The sequence below is a fragment of the Vicugna pacos genome, chromosome 19, assembly GCF_048564905.1.
Source record: "Vicugna pacos chromosome 19, VicPac4, whole genome shotgun sequence".
Classification (NCBI taxonomy): domain Eukaryota; kingdom Metazoa; phylum Chordata; class Mammalia; order Artiodactyla; family Camelidae; genus Vicugna; species Vicugna pacos.
This window is the reverse complement of record NC_133005.1, coordinates 32,965,204-32,979,821: the sequence shown is the minus strand read 5'-3', so window position 1 is coordinate 32,979,821 and position 14,618 is coordinate 32,965,204.

The following is a 14,618-nucleotide window of genomic DNA, read 5'->3' as shown; positions in this document are numbered from 1 at the left end:
GCACGCACAAGGTCCTGGGTTTGACCCCCAGTACCTCCATTAAAAATAAATAAATAAATAAAAATTGCCTTCCCACCCAAAAACTAAAAAAAAAAAAAAAAAAAAAAAATTAAAATGAATAAATGTGGTAACCTGTACTTCCATCGAGAATCCCAAGATAATTTTTTTTAATTTTCTTTTTAGGTTTTTTTTTTTTGGTGAGGAGGGAGGTAATTAGATTTATGTATGTATGTATGTATTTTAGAGGAGGTACTGGGGATTGGACATGCTAGGTATGCACTCTAGCATTTTGAGCTATATCCTCCGCTCCCAAGATGATTCTTATATCAGGCTCTTTACGAAGGGCTACACCCTTGACTGGGGGACTTTGTGGAATGCTAATCCCTTAGCCCCAACCCCTAGAAATTCCCATTCAGCTGGTCTGCGGGGGGGGGGGGGGGGGCCCTGACACTACTACCATGGTGTAAAGTGCTCAGGTGACTGATGTGCAGCCAGGACTGTGAAGCACTGCCTCTGGTCCCCAACCAGATGGGGCTGGTCATCAGAATCACCTGGGGGAGCTTTTTAAATTAAAGCAGCAAGAGAGAGAAAGGAAGGGAGGGAGAGAGGAAAGGATGGAGGAAGAGAGGGAGGAAGGGAGGGAGGCAAGGAAGGGATATCAAGTGATGATTGACCCTGGGAATCAGCATTTGAAAACCTCTTCAGATGATTCTAACATCCAGTCCAGGCTGAGACCCACTGAATAAATGGACCAGGGGATTCTGAATCAGTAGTTTTGGGGTAAGCCAAACTTTCCATATTTTTAAAGTTCCTCCAGGAGACTGTGGTTCCACTGCCCTAAGGCTTTGCTACTCAGAGTGTGGTCTGAAGTATTAGCACATCACTGGGCGCTTATAATAGGTGCAAAATCTCAGGCCCTCTCCTAGCCCTGCTGAGTCAAAATGCACAATTTAACAAGACCCCAGGAGATCGGCATACACTGCGGTGGGAGAGGTACTGCTCTAAGACATGTGGGCTTTTTGCGAGGAGGATAGCAGATCAGGTCCTCCAATCAGAGCTGGCTCAGCTTCTCTCCCATTCCCTCTTACGGTTGCAGAACTTTTTCTAGTGTCCCCAGCATAGTCTGTCCTCAGAAGTCTGGGCCTTGCTGCCCCCATGCCGTGGCCATCTGTTCGGGGATACTTGGTTGGAAGGTCTGGGCATGCTCATGGGTCGATGATTCAACAGAGGGCTCGCAGGCCCCGCCTGCCATGGAAGGACATCACAGACGCTGGGTACTGACTTGAGGATCAGACCATGGGATTGAATGCTTCACCTGAAGAAAGTCTCTCTAGATCTACAGGCTGGAGAAGAAAACAGACTTGTTTTATGTGGTTCTGGGACCAATCAGAGGATTTTATAGGGATGGAGGCTGTAGTTCAATATAAGGAAGAGTTTCAAACAAGCAGGAAGGGACTGAGTCGAGGGTAGGCAGCTTCCTGCTCCTGGAAAAGAACAAGCAGAAGTTGAATGGCCTTCATTCATGGGCCCCTGGAGGCAACGTCTGGATTGGATGTGGGCTGGAAGGAGGCCTCTCCTTGAGGCTGAAACATGCAGGACCCCCCGAAGGCAGGGAGGCTGGGTCAGGAAGGGAGAAGAGTGAGATCATTCAGGGGTCTGCTGGGCCCAGCAGTCATGCAGCCAGTTTGGCTAAACAGTCTACTGTTTGTGCAGGAAATAATTTCCGTGTTGGTCTCCACTAGTTTGAAAGCTCAATGAGGTCAGTGGCTGGGCTGCCTGTGGCGTTCATAGCACGTGGCACAGGGTCTGGCATATAATAGCATCTGCCCAGTAAATATTTGTTGACCTAAATGTAAATGGCTGCAAATGAACATCAATCCTTTGTCTATCAGTGGTAGTTTTTGTGCACTGTAGGGTAATTTGGCCTCCTTTTGTGCCCTTTAAAGTATCTTTGTCAGGTGTTCAGATTGTTCGGGTTTTTCTTCTTGTTTTCTTACTAAACTCTAGGGTTGGGGAATAGCTCGGTGGTAGAGCACATGCATAGCATGCAGGAGGTCCTGGGTTCAGTCCCTAGTGCCTCCATTAAAAAAAAAATCCTTCTCATTAAGTTCTAATTCTTTTTCAGCTAGCTTCTATCTGCATGGCATTCTTTGTAATGGTAGAACACCTGAAACATCCTAAATGGCCCACAAAAGGGAGTTTTTTGAATCATCCAGGGTCTCTGTTCCTCCAAAGCCCATCCAACAATGCAAGTTAAGAACCTCTTACCTGGAAGGATCCAGACAAGATACCAACAGCGTGGTCTCCGGACGGGTGGAATTATGGGTGTTTTCTGTGAACTACGTATGCTTGGCTCTATCTTCTGACCTTTGGTGGTGTTTGTTTTGTTTTCTTTCTTTTTTTTTTTTCCCCCTGTTCTGAGCATCTATTACTTTTGAATAAGAAAAACTAACCAATAGGAACAGGACTGGTTCTAAACTCTATTTTAAATCTCTAATTTAGTTTAGCCAGCTTTATCTAATTGACAATGTTTTTATTTGAGAAAATTGCAAATTGGAAAAGAGTGAATGATATCCAAAAACCAGTTAGCGAGAAAGCTGAGGCCCAAAGAAGTAAAGTGATGTATATGTTCCAGAGAAACAGCCAGGCAGGAGCAAACTCAGACCTGACTTGTGGATGGGTGTTCCTTTCCTTACATCTCTCCCTTCCCTTTCCTCTGGCAGCCTCTTGCCGCTCTTTCTCACTTAAGTCAGTGTCTCAGGGTTCATGGCCTCACAGGCTGGACATTCCCTCCCACTGTGTGGATTCCAGAGAGTGGAGAGAGTCATTAGACCAGGCAGCCTCACGTGGGCCCTTGCTTCCTGGGAGATCACAGTGGGTTGCAGGTCAAATGCACAGCACTGCTAGCAGAGGTCCTGTCCACCCGGCCCTGGGCCAGGAGCTGTCTGCCCACTTTGAAAATTTGCTATTGGGAGATTGGCAGAGGCTGCAGGCAAGCCTACACCGTTTCTGCCGCATGGGGCGTTTCCTTGGGAGGATCCAGATAAGACCAACAAGTCCTCCGTGGACACTTCCTCCAGGCTGAGCCCAGCTTGCTCTGACCCAAGTAAGAGGAGTGGGGATCTTCTTTAGGGCATCCTTGCCAGGCTGGGTGGGGCTTGGGCCAGGGATCCACCCCTTTTCCATTTGTTCAGGGCCCAGTGGAGGGGATGTGAGCCCTGCTGCACCAGAACCCAGGCCAGCAGCCCCAGGCTCTGCAGAAGCTGTGATGGCCTGGGAGATTCACAGGGTGAACGGAGCTCAGGTTTCACAGCTGGGAAAGGAGCCTGAGGATTTTTTCTTTCCTGGCATCTGGACAGATGAGTCCATGGCAGGTGTTCTGTGGGCCCTAAGGTCAGCTTGGGATACATTTTTCTTGGAGCCCTGGGCTGTGGTGAGGAATATCTCTGGGCTAAAGTGATTCTTGGAGGTGGCTCCTGGGTCTGGCTGTCCATTGGGGGAGAAAGTGCTTTGGAAGAGCAATAGAGAAATTCTGAAGTCAGAGGATGGGGGACTTGAACCTGAAATACTGACAGCTTCTCAAGGCCCACACTGAGAATTTCTTGCTACACCTTATCAGAGAGAAACAAGCAGGCACTTACATGATCAGATCTTAAGGGCAGACTCCGTACGAATCACCAAAGAGGTATCGATTTTCAAAAACTTAAATGGCTTTTCAAAAAAAAAATCAGGGAAACAAGAAAACCCAATGTTTGGCTAACACCAAGGGTTATATTTCCGCCCACAGGAAAATGGACCCAGGCAGGAACCAAGTTAACACATCTATCCAGAGTTTATGGGACTGCTCAGTTAATTTATGAACATTATGAAGAGTGACGTATGCAGGAGCACCCTGGGTGTGGGACCATCTCCTACCATCTCAGTGAAATGCAGTAAATAAAAGTGACCTTGTGAAGGAGTGGTAGTGACAGGAGGCAGATTTAAACAAGCTCATGTCACTGCTGGAGAATGTAGGGAGGTGGGCTCTGAGTGTGTGAATGGGTGATAGCCCTTCTTTTAGGCATAAAAGGCAGGGCATACCTTCTTACCTAGGTGTTCCAGGTGTAAAATTCTACTCTAAGCAAATAATCAGACTCATGATCAGATGTAGAGATATATACACGTACATCTACACACGCATTTTTAATGTGTAAATTTATATATACACACACAAACAAGGATTTTCAGTTCAGAGTTCTTTATTACAGCAAATGCACACACAGACAACACACACACACAAACTCACAACTGTCCAAAAACAGAGGAATGGTTAACTACAGGAGAAATTATGAACCCATTTAAATGATGGACTATAATTCAGTCATTAAAATCATATTTTTAGGAATATTGTGTGACATGAAAGATGCTTACAAAAGTTAATGAAAAAAGCAGAGTGTAAAACTGTGTGCACAGTCCGTCAGCAATTAAAATAGATACATTTAAGATAACAATACCAATAATAGTAATAGTGACTAACATTTGTAGGACACTATCTCATCACTCAGTTCTCCCCATGCCTCCTGAGGTGGGTCCTATCATTAGCCCCATTTTTCAGAGCAGTAAATGGAGGCACAGGGGCTTAGGCAGCATGTCCAAGGACACAGAGGGGTAGGAGTGGGGAAGCAGGACTTCTAAAATAGAGCCAGCCTGACTCTTAAGTACTCTGTAACACAATGACAAAATGCTGACAGTGGTCTTCCTGGGTGCTGGGGCCAAAGGACGTACAATTCTCTTCTTCATATTTTCTAAATTTCCTATAAAGGTATATCCACACCTTTTAATAACCTTTAATGAAAAAGAATATGAAAATGAATATACATATATATGTATGCATGATTGGGACATTATGCTGTACACCGGAAATTCATACATTGTAACTGACTATACTTCAATAGAAAAATAAATAAATTAAAACAAAACAAAACACTTCCAACGTACAGGGGTTATTAAATAACCTAGGAGCCTGACAGATGGGAGGGTGTGAATCAAATTCCATTTGATTCAATTAAATGGAAAGGGACCAGGAAAGGCCAGAATACTAGGCTTTAGGGGAAAAGGTAACCCATTCAGTTCTGAACATGTCGCATTTCACCAGGTGTCTGTGGGATGTCCACGTAGAGACGACCAGCAGGATACAGGACTCGAAGTGTGGTGAGGAGACAGCCGGGCTGGAGATCTGGACGTTGTCAACAGCAAGCACATATCGCCAAAGCTGTGGACGACATTTATTGTTTCTCCCTGCCCGTTCCCTCTACCCCTTTCTTCAGGTCATAGCACCCACTGTTCCCTTTGAAGAAGTTCCCCAGCCATTCTGTGTGGTCCTGGTGAAACAGCCCAAGTGCCCTGCCATCCAAGAAGTGGGCACATCTATCAAGCTAAAGAACATTTCTTGAGGGCAACACCAATGTACTTTTATTGCTGTTAATTCCTGATTCCTCGTTAAGCCTGCAGCTCCCCAGCCATTCAGTGAGTGCCTTTTGCTGCCCAAGGAGCCATTGCTCGGCTCTGAGTTTGAAATTTTTCTTGAGTCCACAGTGAGATAAGAGTCTTAAAATCTGGCTTTGTAGAGGGAACAGAAAAAAGATTTCCTTAGTTCCAAACTCTTCTCTCTGCAGATCAAGAGCACAACTGGGGGGTGAGAGGGCAGAGATTTTCTGTAAGTCACAAGGAGGAGATGACACAGTGTAAGATTAAAGAGAAGTTCCCATAGAGCAGGAAGGGACGAGGCCTTCTGGGCCTGCCCTGGAGAAAAAGCAGGACAGGAGTTCAGATGCAAGTGTTCTGGTCCACCCTGTTCTAAGGTCAGATCCACTGCATGGGACTGAGAAGCTCCTAGGCAGGCTTGGAGGACGCGGGCGTCACATCCCAGAGCAGGGCCAAGGGGGAGCTCTGGCCTCTCAGGGAAGCCCCACACTGGCCATACCGCAGCACCGAGTTGGCACCTAAGCTATAAAAGCAGCCCTGGGAGATGATATGGTGGAAAACAGCAGCTTCCCCAGCCCCCTGAACCCATATGCCATGTAGATGACCTGGAAGTTACGCATGCCCTCAGGAGAGATCTTGTGGGTGTGCTAAGGGGACTGATGGGTGAGGAAAGCCCAGGAGACAAGCTGTGAGGACCTCATGACAGGGAACACCGGCAATTTTCATGATTCTATTCAGGAACTGAATCAGGTCAGCCCCACCATGGTGGGTTCCAGCAGAATCCATGATGCAGAAGACAAGCCTAGAGCAGCCACGTGGCTGCAAAGAACAGCCAAGGGGAAGGAACAGTCTCTGAATCACAAAGCTCATCTGCCCCCTCCCTCCTGGAGCCACAGAGAATGGGAGGAGAAGGGGGAGGGGAGGAAAGCCTGCACTACTGAGGATTTATGCAGGACAGAGTGCGGTAAACCAGAAGAGACCGAAATACAGGTCTCCCTTCCTACCTTCCCCTTCCTGAGACCTTTTGTAAGCTGACACAGCGTAAAGCGAAGCAGCAATTTCCTTAGGACACGATGTACTAATGGAGGCGCAACATAAATTGAGATAAAGCACAGATGTTCACAGACACAGGGCAAAGCTACGCGGCTTGATGCTGAGATGCTGAGTGCAGTTCCCGGGAGAGAGCTTGGCGGTGCCTCTTTCGCCCTTGGGGTGCGTGCTGCCTCTCTAATACTCGGCGCAAAACAAAGGCTCATGCTATTTTTGCTTTTCACCTTTTTCGTGAAAGGGAAAATCCTCTTCAGGTTTCTTTTTTTTGGGTGAAAACAGGTACTAATGTAGGTCTTTCATAAAAGCAAAGTGGCATAGAGCGAACTTTTGAGAAGTGCAGGAGACCTCTACCCACTAGAGTTGGGAGAATGGAAGTTTGAGGGCAAGATGAGATCAGTTGAAAACGGAAGAAGCTGTCCTATTTTTGCACCTCTGAGTCGTGGACGATACAGTCTGACACCGCTACGGGGCCAACCAGGGCTTCCCTCCTTGGAACTTGAATCCTATACAGAGGGTCATGGAAGGTCAGAAATGCGTGGCATCTGATGGCGATACCCCAGAGAGGCTGCCTGCGAATTCCTGGCACCTGGGAAAGGTTCTGTCCCCAGTCTGATGAGGCTTGGCTGTACAGCGTTCCCTTTTGTTGAGTGAGCTTTCTGCTATCCTTCCAGTAAATTCCTTTTCCACTCAAGCAAGTCAAGAGTAGATTTCTCTCTTTTCTGACCCAGGATCATCCAGGAAGTGGAAGTGATATGAGAAGCATGGGGCAGTGAGGCGCCTGATGGGCAGAAGAGGAGCCTGGGGAGGAGACGGAGGAGGAGAGGCCGCTGAGAGGATGGCGCTGGGTGTGAAGACCACAGAGGCCGGAAGGAGGGTGAGTTGAGGAAACCATGTCCAGTGTCAGACGGAGCTCAGAACTCAGGCAACCTAGGAACTGAGAAACGGGCCACTGGATTTAGCAGCAAGGACATCACTCCTGCCCTTGGCCAGAAGCATTTCAGTGGTGATGGAAGTCTGGTCGCAGCAGTTTGAAAAATGAGAATCGAAGGAGAGACACTGACTATGGTTCCAAAGGGGAGAAAAGGACAGGCGCTTAGGGAGAATCCAGGCAGAAGGGGGCTTTGTGGGTTTGGGTTTTGTGGGCTTTTTTTTTTTTCCTTTTTGTTTTTTAAATGGTAAGAGAAGACATGATGTGTGTTTGCGTGTACAGAAAAAATGGCGTGCATTTCCCAAGAAAGTGCGAGAGACAGGAACCAAAGTGAGGTTACAGTAGGGACTGGTCTTGGAGAGAAGACCTTCTAAAAGAGGAGGGGGGGGGATGGCTGGAGAGACAAGCAAAGATGAAAGGACGGGGAACGAGATCTCAATGGCATCTGAAGACAAAGGCACACTTTTCTAATGAAACCTTTTCTTTTTCCCTCAGGCAAGCTAAGGTGCTCATAAATTACACATAAATGTTGGCACTTGAGAGGGCAGACTGGTTTAGAGCACACACAGGGCAAGGAAAGAATGCTTGGGAGTGAAGGCTGAGCCAGGAAACCATGACACAACAGTGTAAGTGTAGATTAAGTTGACGTCTCTTATCAAGACATGGCTTCATTCAAATTTAAAAAACCAAACCCAGCCATTGTGAGGTTGGCAGATATGAGAAGTATGCGAGTGCAGAGGCTTAGCTCAACAGCTTTAGAGCGGGGCTTCTTAAATCTGTTGTTACTGTTGTCTGGCATAGGTAACACAGTGACAGGATTCAAAAATCACTGTGACAAAGTCTGGCTGCTCCCATCCTGCCCCCACCATTCTCTGAATTGCTCCTCCTGGTGTTCAGCTTATCTTCTCAGTGTTTCTTTATGCAGACACAAGTGATACACATATACATTCTTAGCTTGCACCTTTTTTTTTTTTAACTTACTATCTCTTAGAGATCTTTTCTAAGAGCTTGCTCTGTTTCCAGCTACATAGTAACTCAGTGTATGGCTGCACCACAGTGTAGGTGCCTGGTCCTGTACAGATGGATGGACACCTGGGTTGCCTCCCATCTTTTGCTGTTACAACCAGCGCTGGATTGGCTAAGCTTTTATATAAGTCATTACATATATGTACAAATGTCATCTACAGGGTGGATTTCTAGACTTGCCATTTTGATGGATACTGTCATTTCACAATCCCCCTAGCAATGTCTGGCAGAGCCTGTTGCCTCCTGTCCCACCCTCTAACTTCAACTCCATTGAGTGTGCTGTCAAACTTTGGGATTGCTGCCAACCAGATAGATTAAAAGTGGTATCTCTGTATTCTTTTAATAAGCATTCATCTTTTGAAGACTGAAATTGAGCATCTTTTCATATGTTTGATTTCTTTTTCTGTGAACTATCTGTTCATGTCCTTTGCTCATTTTCTCTCTTTTGCTGCTGCAAAAGTTCTTAACCTGGGGTCTTTTTCAGAAAGGGTCCTGTGACTCAGAGAAGGTTAAGAATTATAGGAGAAAAAAAAGAACAGTCACCCTAGTCCAATACATATATCTTGTGGTACAAACTGAGACTTTAAAAACAGTTTTAAAAACACTTTATTGAAGTTTAATACAGATAGAAATATAGTGTCTGTGTGTGTACATATACATAGTATGGATATACTATACTGTATCAAAGCTTGATGAAATTTTCACAAACTGAACACGCTCCTGTAACCAACGTCAGATCCAGAAACAGAGTATTACCAGCACCCCTGAAGCTCAGTACTCCCTTCCAGTCCTTACTGTTCACAGGTTCTTTTCCTCTGTAGCTTTACTGCTTGATTCTTTTTTTGGCCTTGATACTTTCCTGATGTCATCACACAGTTTAAATTGCAAAGCTGAATGAACACTTGAGCTAGAAGGCAAGGGATTCACTAACCCTGGGTCTTCAAGTTTTGAAAACACTGTGAAGGGCTTTATTATACTAGAGGAAGAGATTCTGCAGTCCTAGGGCTCCCCCTGCTGGTGATCAGTAATTACTAGGAAAAGCCTCCCATTTCCTCCCAACCTCTGAGGATTAACTTGAATCCTGGGACTCAAGTTGACGCAGACTTAACCAGAACCAGTGCACAAAGAGATGTTGTAAGTTCACTTATCAAGGCATCCCAAAGTCCCCATTCTGTCAGCCAATGTTTGAGGAAGGCAACTGGCAAATAACAGACCACAATAGCTTTGGGGCTGTGAATAGAATGACATGAAAGCACAGTTAATCTCCACTGCCCCACCTCTAGCCTATTTCTCCCCAAACAAGACTGTTGTGAAGGGCCCTGGTGCTAAAATCAACAGTCAAAGGAGACAAGGCCCCAGTTATGGTTCTCAAAAGCCAGTGGGCAACTGTAATTACTCGCTTAGCAAGATGACTGACTGACTGACTGATGGACTCTCACTCATTCACTACATTCTGTGGCAGACCCTGTGCCGGGTACCAGGGAGACAAGATGCGGCCCTGGCTGTGATGGAGGAAGTGGGGGTGCCCAGGGAGCACACAGCGTAGGGGCATTTAACCTACATATGCAGGGGAATACAGGCTGAGGGGGAAAGCTGGGGGGAAATGTGCGTCTTACCCTCCAGAAGCTTAGAATCTAGCTGGAGACACAAGAAATGTACGGGCAAAAAGCTAAATAATAACTTAAGGAGGCACCTGGAGTCCCAAGTGATGTGCTTCTGGAGTCCTGGAGATGGGGAAGTGGAGGGGGGCTGACAAAGCTGACCCGTGGTAGACAGAGGAGTGGGAGGCCCTTCAGTTGTGGTGAGGGGCAAAAAATGATGTCCAGGGAGCCAAGAGGCCACTAAGTGGTTTGTCGTGGCTTGTCGGCTGAAAAAAATGCATAACCTAAAAGTTGAGAATTATGCTTTTGGTGAAATTTCTGAGGACTTAAGCCTGGAAGACAGCCTCTCAGGTGGCTCTGAGGGACAGCTCCAAGGAGGTAAGGGAGGGGCCAGGATATATAGTTTTGCAACGAAAACTAGAAAGTCAGAACATCAAAAGATTACTGTTAATTTAAGAAAATGAGACATCTCAAGTTAATGAATTTAGCATGCTTTCCTAAGTATGGAAAGATGCAAGAGTCTGAGCTCATTGAAATCATTCCTTTGATTCCTCGCACCTTAACTATCAAGGACCCGTATCCTGCTTTTTGCCATCCTGAACCCCTTCTGGATGCACAGCTGGGGTGGCTGCAATGGCTGATGGCTTGATGGCTGCAACATCCTTTGTTTACTGATGTGGCAGGCAACACTTTCCATCCACAGGTAGGAGAGAGTGGGAAGGGTCATCACCACTCAGGGTTCCCTTTGTTTCTTTCCTCCCATTTCCCACCTCTCCTTGGGGGCCCTTGCCCTCCCCTGTGTCTCTACTGGCCTCCTGCATGCTGACTCCACAATGACTTTCCTGTCTGAATCTCTCATTTGAACTTGAGACCCATGTATCTTCCTGCTCATTAGATACCTCTACCCAGCTGCCCCAAAGATCTCTCAAGGTCAATGTGTCCAAACTGCGCTCATCATTCAGAGGTACGACGTCATGGGAAGGCACAGCCTGTGTGAGAGCACAGACTCTAGCCTGACGGTACAAATTCGAGCTCCACCATTAACTAAGCTGTGTGACCTCAGGCAAGTTACTTAACGTCTCTTGGCTTCAGTGTCCTCATCTGGAAAATGAAGATGATCGTGATACTCTCATAGGACTACTGTGAGAATTAGAGTGAGTTTTCCTGACACATAGAAGAGCTATAAATGTATTAGCATTTATTATTATCTCCCATTTAAATGTGGTTCTTCATCTGTTCTCTGTCAACTGGATTCAATAGTTACATTAGACACAGGCAACAATACCTGTTCAGCTGCTCAAACTAGAAAGCAAATTGTCATTGCTTACTTTCTCTCCCTGCTCTTCCTGCTCACATCCAGCCTTTTACCAAATCTGATCTACACAACTTTCAGTCTGTTAATTTGCGCTGCATTCCCACAGCCACCTGCTTTTAGATCACTGCCATCTCAGGCCTGGATCCCTGTGCCATCCACACTGTAACCAGAATAATCTTTCTAGAATAAATCTGGTCATTTCTCTTCTCTTCCACAGCTCCCATGGTTCTTAGGATAAACCTTGTGACATGGCCTTGTAGACCTTTCATGAACTGATTCCTGCTTTCATCTGTACTTCAAACTCCTTATGCCGGAAACTAAACACTCTCCCTAGTCCCTAAATCTGCAGACTTCCTGAATTTCCTTCCTCAGTAAATGGTACCGCCTACTGGCCACGCACTCACTTGGGCCGAACAGTTCTCTGACCGGCAAACCTGGAAAGTGTTGCTAATCTCCTTAGATAATGTGGCCTCCTAAGTGACCTCCAGCCATTGTTTCAGTTCTGGCCTTCATTTAGATCATTTCAACTGTCTTCAAACTGGCTTCCCTCTTCCTCTCCTTTTTAAGAGGCTTCCAGAGTGATAGAAACTGCCCATGGGCACGTCATCATTTTGCCTAAGGTCACAATCCCAGCTCCTTAACAGGATTCTCTCCATGAGCTGGCTTGGACTCTCTGAGTTTCACTGCATCCCTTCCCACTTCCTGGGGCAATGCGTGACATTCAAAACCTAGTTTAGATGGCACCTCCTCCAGGAAGCCTTCTCAGAGACACCCCCTGCACCTCCAGGCTGGCTAGGCAATCCCTCCAGGTGGGCACCCACACGGCATCCTGTGTTTCCGCCAGGGCTCTCCTACTAGCTTCTCAAGGGCTTCCGCACAGCACTGGGTAAGCAGCAGGTATTCACCAAGGGCTGGGGAGAGAATAAGTGAGAACTGACGACACAGAAGGTGCCGTGGTCCCACAGCAGAGCAGAACCAACCAGGACACAGCTCTCTTGACTCCTGTCTTCCAAAATGATCAACACACACTGACTTCCCGCTACCGTGCCTCTATCTGTAAGTGGATAATCGTGGGGATTAAAAATTGAGTTGATACCAAGTCAATTTCCTGAATGTAAAGTCTCCACATAAGTTCAGGGCTTTTTCTATGGCTGGAAAGATGCTGTGTTACTGGTATACGAGGCAGGCCTGGCTTTTTGTTCTCTCAGATCACATGTTTTGTGCCTTCTCTCTCTCATTCTAAGTCTTGAGGTGACTCACACAGTGAGTTAGGCCTGTATGTAAAGACTTGAAATTTCAGGCCACATCAGGCCGTGCGAGTTAGCAGACTTTACTCTCAAGAGGTTCTCGCCTTCCAAAAACCCAAGTAATGAGCCACATTCTCAGAAAACATCTAACTTTATGATGGAAACATGCTTACCTAAAATGAAGCATTTTAAAACTTTTTAGTTTTTAGTATGTAATGCCATCCATGGTGAGTGGAAATAAGGTAAAATGAAGAATTCACCAAAACTACATAGCACCTACTGACCTCCAAGGGCTGTGTTAAGCTTTGGGAATTCAACTGATCTAGATACAGTCCTTGCCCTCAAGGATGTGTGGTTTTATCTGAAGCAGTATTTTCATATGACAGCTTAAGAACACATATTTGGTCTTGATGAAACTCACTTGGCAATTTCTAAGGGGAAAAAAATGCGTCATATTTACGTTTCTTAGTATTTTCTAAGAGATGTTGAGAGATGGGCAGCAGTGGACGGCCTGGCTTTTGAGACGGTTTAAATCCTGACTCAGTCACTTCCTAGCACTGTGCGACACAGAACAAGGGGAGCTAGAACAAGTTATCTAGTATCTGAGTCCCAGGCATCTTCTTCTGTAAAATGAGTAAAATCACAGGAATATTAATCGTGCAAACACGTGCATGCCTGAGGCACAGCAGAGGGCAGCCATTATTAGCATCATTACGTTTGATGTTGGAACTTCACAATTAACAGGTTTTTTTTTAATCCCTCGTCAGTTATTGAGATTCTGGTAAGAACAAGGAGGATTTAAAACGTTTTACCCAGAGCCCACGACATGCTTTAACAACCTTACACAATGACCTGTAGATTCCATTTCCAGACACAGGGGCCAGACTTTCCAAAGTCTGGCTGTAGTTAAGTTGTATACACTAAGCTATTTTCAGCAGCCTAGCAGGTGATTGGGGAGTGGGAGGTTCCACTTTTGGTTCAGGTGACCACCTCACACGAGGGTTGGGTCAAAACCAATTCCAGCCCACTGTATTGAGAAAAGCCATCTTTCCCCACTAAGTTCTGGTAAGTGCAGACGCGGAGCTGGGGCGGGGTGAGTGAGGAGGGGCGCGGCTAGGTCAGCAGAACCAGACCCAGTGGTGGAGGGAGTGGCAGCTGTTGCTCAGCCCGCCCCTTCTCTGCCTGCCAACTGAGCAAAGGCAGGAGTCATTCAAATGGAAAAGATCCCTAAAAAAATCACCAATTCAGAACTGCCCAAACCTTTTCGCAAAATTTAGTATGCATGTGCATTTCTCTGTCGAGGTGGTCTACAGTTCTCACCAGATTCTCAAAGGAGCCCATGCCTGGAAACAAACGAGATTCGCCGAAACGGTCCAATGCCCTCACTTACTCTGTTAGAACGGAGAAATTGAGGCCGTAGAGGGAAATTAAAGCGAAGGCGTTTCAGTTCCAATTCCGGCCTCACGTTCAAGGTCTTGGCCGTGTCCGATACCTCTAAGCTTCTCTGCAGCACTGGAAGATCCCCCGGGGGCTGAGGGCTGGTGTCCGAGCCCTGGAGATGTCGCAGGCAATTCAGATTCTGGCATCAAAGAGACTCGAACCAAGCGCTCCGTTGCCGCGCAGGCCCCCCACCCTGGGCTCACCCCGCGGAATTCGCAGTCTTGGTGACTCCAACTAGCGCACCAAGCACAAGGAGACCCTGGCAAGTGGAGGCTGCTCCGCAACTGTGAAGAATAACGCCCACTCACTCACCTGATCCACAGGAGGAAGCAGACACGCCCCAAAACCGGGTCCCGAGCAAACTCTCTGCGGAGGAAGGAGTGAGCCAAGAGAATAACAGGAAATGACGTCAGGCGCACGTGCTTCGCGAGGGGCGGGCACCAGGCGTTTGAGAGGCGCGGCCATCGCCCTGCGCCTGCGCAGCCACCGCCAGCCGCGCTGCCGAGTCACTAGGGTGGGAGGAGCATGGACAGGGGGCGGGGCGCGTG